Below are 11,896 nucleotides of genomic sequence, written 5' to 3' on the forward strand. Positions count from 1 at the left end.
TATTGGTCTCCACTTTGAATGAAATGAGCAGGTTTTGTAATGGTTTTGAACTTTCACCCTGGCAAGGCGGCAGTTACACAACTTGAATTTGCAATGGAACAAGATTTGACTGTTAATCTAGTGCATCCCGCCTCATCTCCCGCCAAGCATCAAAACTCCTGCCCCTCACTTCTGCCCCACATGGCTGGCAGAATGCAGCCATTTACAAGCTGGGGAGGAAAGGGGTTGGAGGTGAGGGGGGTTGGGGGGTGGGTAACTGGGAACAGATGTAACTTTGGCCACACACACAAATGCTCACATGCTTCTTAATCCTGCTCTCCCTGCGTCTCACTAGTGTCCTCCCCTCAGACCATGTTTTCAATATCGCTTCCCTCCTTTTCCTTTTTCTCCTTATTCACCAGCTCCCCTACATTTCTCCCCCAAACACCACTATTCCTTACATGCCCACCCCCAACCCCTCTTTTTACCCCCTACCCCCCGCTCTTCATATGCAGGTTTTAACAACAGGCTCAGTGTGGCCCACTGGCGTCACCTTGCTCCTCCACCGGACACAGGCCACTCTGTTTGGGTGCAGGAGGGCCAAAGGGGGGCCGACGTGACTCTCCACTCACCCAGCACAGCCACGACCCGGGAGACACCGGCAGGGAGACCAAGTATGTGGTAAAGAGGGAAAGAGAGAGAGTCTTGAATGCTATTTCAGTCTTGTCTCATTCCTGTTTATATGCCTTTCCCTCTATCTTCTCTTTTTCTGTCTCTCCAGTGTAACACCTTTGCTCACACACCTGTCAGCAGGTTGAACAATGTGTGTGTTGTCAAGAGCATAACACTGTTAGGTGTTGTTTTAAGTGACTTTTCCCACCCTGCCTCCCTGTCTCACTGTCTCACTCCAAACTCCCCCACCTGGCCACATCACACAAAGAGCAACACAATAGCCTTGTTGTATTGGCACTATTGCTCAGAAGGGAAATACAAGGATTGTGCTGTCATACCCTCCCCCACTTCTCGTCCTTGCCCCCCGTGAGTTTTTTACGATCAGCTCTGATGCAAACTGCAATCTGAACAATCTCTCCTTTGTAAAACCTATAATTCCCCACAGCTCAGAATTAGATGGTAAGAGTCAGACTCCTGAATGCTGATCATGGGGGTTCCATCTGGTCTCTCTGGACTAAATTAAATGCATCCTCCTAGTGAGAAAATGTGTAGTCTCTTCTTTGGGGAAGTGCTGCATTATGACCGAAACTAATTGTTAAGAGAGTCCCCTGATGAGACAAATCCTGATAAATGTCATTATCCCCTCTGATGTTAGGCTACCAAGACAAGTGACCAAAGTCAAAGGCAACTGGACTTTCTGTTTCTTCTTGACATTTTACCGCTCTGATGACTCTAATGATTCTCACATGAGTGCCATCTGACCTTAACAATTCACATCTGACCTCAATGACTCTCATGTGACATCAATGTGTTGATGACCCATAGGTTAAAATGCCCGGGAATACCATACAGTCAGCAGAGGAAGCCTCTCGGCTGAGTGGCAAAATAAGTCAAAAGACCAAACCGCATGTCCAGTTGTCCTTAACCTGCCATTATCCCCTATTGATTTCCATTAAATTTATGCTAATCCCATATGAGGAGCTGCAGATGATAGCATATGAGTTAGAGGAGGATATGCAAAACGAGATCTGCCATGGGATTTTTGCTAAAGTGGCTGTAAAAGGTTAAACACATTTCCAAAACATACTTACATATACCTTTTTACATTATACCTTCCAGGCAGCCATTGATTTCCATTTATTTTAGTAAAGGAAATGAATTTGCAGTCTTGAAACATCAAAAACCGACATCACATGCTTGTGATCATCATGGTTATATTGCTCAATTAAATCTACCAAAATTCCACCAAAAAGGAGGAGGTGGTTGTGGCAGCTAACAGTGCTGGCATGAGCATCTCAGCAGAGTACTGTAATGAGAGGTGTCAGGTAATAATAGCCATGCTGTACACCTGCATGGACCTGACTGGATGTTACAAGCCAGCTGGTTGCCACATAGCTGTGAATGAGCCAGTGATTGTGAAGCATGAATGAAACAACTGATGCCAATCGGCTAATACAAGCGTGACTTCAGTGCTCTGCCTTCCACATGCAAGATTTTACTGTGGGTTGCCCAACATCCACCAAATAACAGCTACATGATCCTCTTCATCAAGTCCATGTATCCTTATTTTGACAGTCCAACACTGAAATCTTAACTGTGTGAGTTTATTTGAATGCAACAACAAACTAACTGTCTAACTATGGAATAACAACTTATTACTAACTAATTTTTACTGAAATAATTTACTAAATCATTTTCAGGTCAGCTTAAACTGCTTTGAATAGCACAGTGAAATGAATGGAAACAAGTGGCTACCTGGAACGTAGAAAAATCAATCTTAAGACCTGAAGTTGCATGAAAATGGTCATGCAACTAAGTACAAATAGCAGAAAGTATATTCGATTTGTATTTTCAACCGCTAGTGCAGTCCAATAACTTTTTTAAAATAGTTGGAAACACTGTGTTGAATATTGTTTGCCGTGATATGATGCCCATTATCTTTTCTCCTGGCCTTGAAGAACTAAATTTCCATCTTAGCAAAAAATAGGACATTCGCCCAGATCTTATTGCTGTTTCAGATGGAATATGGAGGTCTGTGTAGAGGAGAGAAGCCGTGACAGTGACAGATGAGGGCTCTCTCCTCCTTCTTCTCCCTGTTCTCTCTGGTATTATACGAGATGACAATGCTGCAATGTTACAGGAATGCATCCCGTATTCCCTGATGAAAGAGGCAGGATGTTGCTGATGCTCATAGGTTCTTTCAGCCGGCAGGCCCCGCCCTGCGCCCCAGCCAATAACAAAAGACCCCGCTGCCTGCTCCGACTGATTAACCAAACAAATGCCACCGGTGGCACAAAACATGTCTGTAAATGCACGTGGGCATTCCTAACATGCCTGCCTGTTTATATGGCAAGGGGTTCAGAGGGGTTCATGCGTTTGTGTGTCGGTGTGACTGAGGGCAACCGTGCTGTATGGACACTGCCAGTGAATGGCCGGAGTGAACTCTGCGACTGAATTCTGCTTTTCACTCAAGTTGTCGCGGTACCTACTGTTTGTGTGGCAGCTACATAGAGGGTCCAGTGATGTGTCTGTGATTGGTCACGTTGGACTGCTTTGTCTTTTCTCCCAAAGGTTTCCAGTGCTGGTAGTTTAGTGAAAGTCAACATGGAGCTTGTTGAAGAAAGCATCTTCTGCTGCACATTAATATAAGACATACAGATGGGTGATAAATTAAAGGAAAAGCCAACAGCGGTCTTAGTTAGGGCCACCACGAGCCTCCAGAACAACTGCTCCTTGGCAAAAAAATCAAAGAATCTCAAAATCACTGAAACTCTACGGGAGGGATGAACACCATGCTTCCAAAAGATATGTCCTCATTTAGTGTTTTGACATAGTGGTGGTCTTTTCAAAATCTCCCATCTGTGTTGTTCTTTGTTTGAAATCTGGTTACTGCAAAGGCCACAGCATACAATTCACAATACGTATCATACTCACTAAACCATTCAGTGAATCCCTGTATGGAAGCATCATTCATTATGTTGCTCTGCTAATTCAATAATGCTCTGAACTTGTTTAACTATGATTATGACTTTATCTTTTTACTTGAAGAATATAGTTTTCCAACCACTGTAAAATAAGTAGAATCTAGAATCACAAACAAGTGTGTTAGAGCCTCAGTGTGCTTAAAAGAAAGTGTTTGTGGGATCATACATAAGCATCTTAAACCCCCTTTTGTAACGGCAAAATTGGGGATGCTGTGACTTTTGCCAAAAGACAATCCGAAAATTAGGCCCACTTTATGTAAAAGTTAAGCAAGGCTTTCTCTCAAGGCCCCTTTTTTCATTCTTCACACAACTTTTTGTGTCACTTTTCATGTGTACAACCAAGCACAACACCATGAATGCCTCCAAGGAAAGCCTGATCAATAACCTAATTTGCAAGATTCATTGTGTTGAGACTGCAAAGGCACTCTGTCAGTGTTGCAGCCAGGATCAGGCAGGCTTTTCGACCCACCTTTGAGTGTTAAAGGGTTGAGTTAAGGGTTGAGTATGCTTTAACAAACTCAACCAGCACCACTAAGCATGCTGGACACATTCCCAATGACACACATCCCTGCTGGCCTCAAAAAACAAAAGTTGCAACATCTGTCTATGGTAAGATGATGTGTTAATCAGTCCTGTTTTTGTTCATTCATTTCTGAAATAAAAATAGTCATCTGCATCTCTCCTGTCCTTCCAAATGTATCTTTCCTAACAGGAAAATCATTCTGATGATAAAAGGGAGACAATCTACGTCATTATATGATAAAGACTGACGTCAAGGAGAAGAGAAGAATGAGAGGATGATGGAAAGATTCAGAGGAAAGAAAGAAGAAAAGAAGGACATCAGGAAAACGAGAGTGTGCAGTGATGGAGGAAGTGTTTGACTTATAAGAGGTGACAGCAAGGGAACAAAAGGTGTTACGGAGGAGGTGGACATGACGCACAGGTGCTCACACATACACGAACATACACACACAATTGTCATCCCCAGACAATGAATTCTCACCTTGGTGCCTTTCACATATGAAGGGGCATCTAATTTACACAGCGTGAGTGACATCAAGCTTTGTCATTCAAGGTCTCATCAGTATTCTCCTTGTCTAAATATGTGCAGTGAGTGAGACCTTTTCAAATTTCCTTATATAACTGTGACACTGAAATACAGTGGAGACCATAGCACGTAATGTTAGGGTTAAGTTTAAAGGATGAGGCTGGTGTTATTCTATTTTTTTTTATTGTCTTATTAGACCAAAACAAGTTAGTCCATCTCTCAATAATTTTACATGTATGTGACACTTAGCCCTAAGCCTATTTGTTCCACATGAAGACATAAATATTTAAAAGAGACCACAAAAAGTAATTTTCTTAAAGCTGCACTAATTGATATTTTTATATCAACAATGGATCACATGACTATGTGTAATGTAAAATGGGTCACTTGTAGTAACACACACAGAGAATTATCACGAGACTTGGCAGTTTCCTTCGGCTCCACTGAGCATTTTTGCTTCTGTTTTAGCTCGTTGTTTTCATTTTCCAGCCCACTCTCATCCACCTTGTTTTCTGCCACAGCTGGCAGCTGTTTTCAGTGAAAAATTACTATACACAACCTGCCAAGCACCAAATGGCAGATATATTAAGTAGCCACTAGCTGGTAAACATTGTGAAGCATTTAGCTGCTAAAGTGTTAGATATTTCCTTCAAGAGTTGGTTTGTACCAAAACAGAGATGAATAATGGTGGCTAGAAATGTGAACGCTAATGTAATTGCTCTTTATCTGCTGGATGTGTAAATAGGAAATAGTTAGCTAACACGTTAGCCATGTTCAGCTTGTTCTGCTGCTCACAATTATTTAAAAATGGCAAATGAAAGTTTAAAATGGCTGGGCACTAGTTTTTAGCAAACGTTACTCAGTGACTATTTTCAGTCACAGAATAATACATATTTGCTGCGCTAGTATTTACATCACTTGGCTAGTGTATATGGAGTATGTGGACTCAAAATAAACTACAGTACTTATGTTCATCGTAATGAAGGAGCATGTCACCAAGTGCAATTGTGTGGCTAATTTATGTGTTTTTAAATGATAAGGTTGGAGGCCACCATGCATGTATACGGACTGTCATGAAGGTGAGTGGAGCAGGTGGACCCAAACGCAAGAGACGGCAGGAAGGCAGGACATGATGCAGAATATTTAATGAAACAATACAAAAAGTCACTGGAGACACTGAGTCACAGGAACATCAACCAGAAGAGCAGGAGACACAGGGAAAAACTAACCAGAAACACAGAACAAACGCAGATGACTCGACAAAGACCGAAATGAAAACTGGACTATAAATACACGGGGTGATTGCAAACTGAACACAGGTGAGGGAAATGAGACACAGGTGAAACACATGAGGTAATCAACAAAGTTGGGAAAACCCAGGGAGTAAAGCTAACATGACACAAGGAGAAAGCATTTCAAAATAAAACAGGAACTAAAGTAATCAGACAACAGGTGACACACAGGCAGACTGGGGGCTGATAAACTGGGGAAGACACTAGGAGCAGGGCTGGGCTAACAAGGGTGATGCAGGGCAGGTGAGAGGAGGTGCCCATAAACACAGGAGGAACACACAAGGGAAACAGAGAAAACCAAGAGAACAAAAACAAAGTCCAGGCAGGATGTGACAAGAACACCGCTCTGCTAGCTTGTTGTGCTACATTAGGGTTGCCAACCATCCCGTAAAATGCAGAATCATCCCGTAATTGGAAACTAAAAGATGTAAGTAAGTTAGTAAGTAAAGCTTTATTTATATAGCATTTTTTAAAAACACACAGTTACAAAGTGCTTCACAAACACACAAAATATATAATAAATAATTAAAGCAAAATGAATTACAATATGTAAAACACAGCACAATGAGAAACAGACTAAAATAGAATGAACATATAGAGTTTGGAGGGAGGACAGTTGATTCAGGTTATTGGGTTTAGTGGAGAAATAGATCTGTGTATCATCGGCATAAGAGTGATGACACGTCTTGAAAGTGGCTGAAGAAATGACCCAGAGGAAGCATGTATAACGAGAAGAGGATTGGTCCAAGGACGGACCCCTGAGGGATTCCACACCACAGGGGAGCTGAAGAGGACACGATTGTTGATACAACCCTTAAAATATCTATTAGTCAAATAAGACTGAATCCAGTTTAAAGCTGTACTAGAAATGCCAAGCCAATTATGCAGCCTATCAAGTAAAATGGCATGAGTGATGGTAGCAGTTAAATCGAGTAAAATAAGGTTGGACTGGAGTAGGGACACAAATGAGTTACATTGTTTAAAAGGAACTGCTGGGAAATAGATGCAAATTCAGACAGTAAAACAGGGTGGCTGAGTGGGGTGGGGGGTAAAACAGTTGGGGGAAAATATGACCTCAGATCATCGATCTTGCCAACAAAAGGGATAAAGACTTTTCACAGTCATTAGAAGATGAAGGGGGAATGGTAGTTATTGTAGTGGGTAGTATGGATGCATCAACGGTAATACACTTGTGGTCAGAGACAAAATCTCACTGTAGGAAAATCTCACATAACAAAAATTTGTTATAGTCAGAGCTCCTCAGTCTAAGGTTATACCCCAGCCCCACCATCCCCCACGTATCATAAAGTCTTGACCTTGTACCAAACTTTGAGAAATTTACAATGTCTGGATCATAGTGTGAATAATACAACGAGGTGAAAAAATGTCTTCTGTAGAGAGAACTGCATCCTCACACATGAGCGATGGGCTCTTTCTGTCACGAAAATACTTTCCAGAGAGTCAAAACTTGGTGTGTTATTACTCTTTGGAGCCATTCTAAACAAAACTAAAGTAACCATGCTCTTTGGGGACAAGGAGCATGTCACCCAGTGCAACACCAAAGTCTTTTGGACAACAATAGAGCTCTATGGCACAGAGGAATATGATATATCATGCTTTGGATACACACACAATACTTGTAAGTAGATCAATTCTTTGTTTGTTTGGTTCTGCACATGAAAATAGGAAAAACACAGAAAACCACCCTATCCTTTAAAAGTTTTTGGACAATAATGGAGGTCTTTAGCATAGATGAATAAATAAGCAGTAGTTGCTGATAGGATAAACAAACAAATTGTTAATTTTGGTCTTTTCATGGGATTTGTTGACAGTAAATGAAATCTAGAATAGTGCTAGTCTTATACTTTAATTGGATATGAGACACAGTAAGACTTGAAACAAGGCCACCATTCATCCCAAAAAAAATACAACCATATTACAAAATGACAGAAATAGCTTGCCAATACCAGCAAGTGAAGGTACTTGTTGTATTTCTACAAATAGAATATTGATGGAAGCATGATGATTATAGAGGTATGATTAAATGCTTTGAGGCGTATGTTACAATTTTGGGCATTAGGGAAGCAAATAAGGGAATAACTGAGTGTGTGTTCCTGTGAGTGAGCATGTGACTGTACACCTCCTACTCCTATGACGTCGGATGTTATTCAGGAACAGCGTGAACGCGGATGCTCACACAGAGAGCGATAAGGGGAAAAGCCTAGAAGATATTATTATCATCATCCAGTAGCGAGTGAATGACACAGTGACACGCACTCAGCAGTGACGCAGGGGCTTTCATCCGTCTTCCATGTCCTGGAAACAAAATACAGCAAGCGGAAGGGAGGGAGGGAGAAAGAGAGAGAGAGAGAGAGAGAGAGAGAAAATGGCAGTCCTCAGCCTTTTCCAGGTCTTGAATAATTAAGCAGTGCTGAGCAGTTCACTGAGCAGATCACTAAAACTCTATTTTTAGTCAGCATGAGCAACACTCGCTAGTCATGACTCATTAAAACGTAAGAGGCGGAGCTCACGCAAGGATGCAGACAAACACGCATACGTACGGATGCTCGCATTCAAGCACATCCACGTGGAAACCTAATCTTGTTCTCAGTCTGTACACACACTTGTTCTCTCCACTGCATCATATTTGCGTGCATAGACACACACACACACACACACACACACACACACACACAAAAACAGTCATATGATGGCAGCTCTGTGCCTCTGGCCAAAACAATGAGCCTAACATCAAACATAAGAACAATGTCATAAATCTTCGTGGATGAGTTTCAAAATAAACATGCTAAGAGTTTGATTCCTGTGACACTTCGAGAGCCAAAAAAGGTCATCACTTTGTTCCAAAACAAGATACACCAAAGCAACAAATGACGCTGACTGATCAAAGAATTGATGTCAGAAAAGGGTCAGATCACCCAAATTACAAAAAACACTGCTGAGCAAATCTTTTTTTATGCAGTGTGTCCCAGTTATTCTGAATAATCCACAGACCTCACTGAACATTTTTCTCTGTAACTACTGCCTACTATAGGAAATAGTCCTTATGAAAACTGTTGACAGCATGTTCTGAGAGATATCTCAAAGCTTGAGAAAAGCAGTATACTGTAGGTAATCAAGTGTAGGACCCACACTCAATCTCAGCAAGCAAATACGTGACCCAGAAAAACAGTAATGATTTTCAAAGTGAGAAAAGGCTCTTTGGATTACACTTGTTATTTGACTTTTTAGGCACGCTAACAGCATGGCTGAAGGGATGGCAATGCTGTTCGGATGAATTGCCATGAAATTTTGTACAGACAGTCATGGTCCCCAGACAATGAATCCTCCTGACTTTGGCAATACCCCGACATTACGTCTAGCGCCACCAGCAGGTTGACATTTTCGGCTTTTAGTGAAATTTTTGCATGGATCGCCATTAAATTTGTTACAGATATCAATGGTGCTCAGAGGATAAATCCTAACTACTTTGGTGATCCGCTGAGTTTTCTTCTAGCGCTACCATGAAGCTCACTTTTGTGGTTTTAAGTGAAATGTCTCAAAACCAATTACATTCCCATTAGCCTCAGTTGTAGGCTTACTTTGGCATGCTAACACACTAAACTGGTGAACATGGTAAACATTGTACCTGCTTAGCATCAGCATTTTAGCATTGTCATTGTACGCATATTAGCATTTAGCTCAAAGCATAGTTGAGGCTAAATACAGCCCCACAAAGCAGCTAACATTGCTGTAGACTCTCAAGTCTTGTTTTGCTCTTATGCTGAATTCAAACTGCCCATATTCAAAGATGAGGCTCCTGCACTGGACTGAGATATCATTGACTAAACCTAAGCAGTCAATACAGAAAAAAGAATATATGAAATTCTGTATAAAAGATAATCCCAACACAATTTGTAACCATCCGCTCAAGAAGCACACAACACAACATGACCAAAACTCAACATCAGCCATTTCAAACCTGAAGAGCCTCTCCATTTGTGCCTGAAGATTACCATGGGAGTACTTAGCTCGTTAACCTGCAACCTGAAACTTAAGAGCACATCCATCCAGTAAATACCTTCATACACCTATATGCATTTTAAATCCGCTCCTTTCCACCGGAAAACACTTGACTGTAGCACTTGGCTTATAATTCATGCTTGAGTGCATAATGTTCAAAGAAATACATGAAACGGGCTAGAAATCACTATACAGCATCATTAATATAAGATGAATATGCATATATTTAGAACTATATGGTCAAAGGAAATATCCTTTTCCCTCAAGCCTCTTGTGACCTGCATTTGTGCTCTGGCCTTCAACTGAACCCCCAAAGCCTGCTGGGTAGAAATCCTTCCCAGCAGCCAGGCAGGCTGAGATTAGCTGACTTCACAGCATATATATATATATATATATATATATATATATATATATATATATATATATACATATATATATATACACATACACATGTTTCTTAGCAGGTCTCAGATCAGTATAATAAAGTTGCTGATTAGTGGGTTTTTTTCTACTCAACTATGCCTCGCATTTGTCCTCTCCGCTTCAGTAACCCGCACAATCCATGCTGTCATATCATGTCTTATCATCCTGCTGCAAAGGTTTTTTTTTAAGAGTTCATGTGGAATATCACATCGAGGAGAGAGGGAGAATGAGAAAGGGGGACGGAGCGTGTGCGCGTGCTCATACATGTGTGCATGTACTGCATTTTGTGTGGGTGGTTAAAAGTGTTTGTGTGTGTGTGTGTGCTTGAGGGTGACAAGGGAATGTAGGAAAATGCGCTAGGGAATGTTGACACGCCATCATCTTAGAAACACACACACACACACACACACACACACACACACAAAATTTGCCTCTCCATGACATCATCAGTATGCTCAGTGACTCCGGGTCTGACACCTGGCTCCTTGCATACCAACCTGAGCACCTGTTGACCAGAAATGATGTCACTCACTTAGAGCCGGAACCACAAAGCAAACAAAAGGACAAAATTAGTTTGAGAAGTCAATGTGTCCACTGTGATGACACAAGCTTGACCTGTATTTTTGGTTATTTTGTCTGACCTTGTCATGATCATAAAATAGTGATTTTATATGCAACTCAGCAGCATGGTAATGATGACTGCTGGTCAACACAGTCTAGTATTTATTATCCATCATTCATCACATGAATTCATACTTGTTTTGTTATCTGATGACAGGCGCAGAAATTCGTCTACATTAAAATACAGTATAGGTGATCAGAGGGAACACAATGAGGCGGGACGTATGTTTAATAGGCCATCTCAGCCATCAATACTTTCTCTCTACCACATGACCCCTGGGGGGCTCCGTACGATTGAACAGTGATGTTACAGAGAGGAGTTCCTTCCCTCACAAATACAATTTAATTTCAGTTGGACAGTTTGAGTTACAGATTTATGGGTTTAAAGGCTTATCAGATGCTCAAACACTGCACAGCAGTTTATAATTCTCAAAGATAGGATTCTACAACTCTGGAAAGTTATCATGGTGACAAGTATCTTATCTTTCGTCACAATGACTGCAAGGTAAGCAGTAGAAATATGGCATTCACATTACAAGGTAATCCACCAGGAATGTGTGCTTGTATGTGATTGGCCAACGCAGCTCCTTGCTGGATGACGTTGCATTGCATTGTGTCAAAAGCAAAAAGAACATGTATTTTTTGACATCTGTGAATGAACCACTGAATCTTTACTGAATCCACTGTCAATAAGGCAGTAGTAAAAAAATAAACGTACGTACACAGTGACAATGTTTATATCACACATTACACAGGCTTCATATTGCCTGACACCCCTCACCCCCACCCCATCCCCCCTCCCTGAATTCTGGTATGTTGTCAAGTTACTTATAGAACTGACATTAATTAGAGACAGT

The sequence above is a fragment of the Thunnus thynnus genome, chromosome 23, assembly GCF_963924715.1.
Source record: "Thunnus thynnus chromosome 23, fThuThy2.1, whole genome shotgun sequence".
NCBI lineage: Eukaryota > Metazoa > Chordata > Actinopteri > Scombriformes > Scombridae > Thunnus > Thunnus thynnus.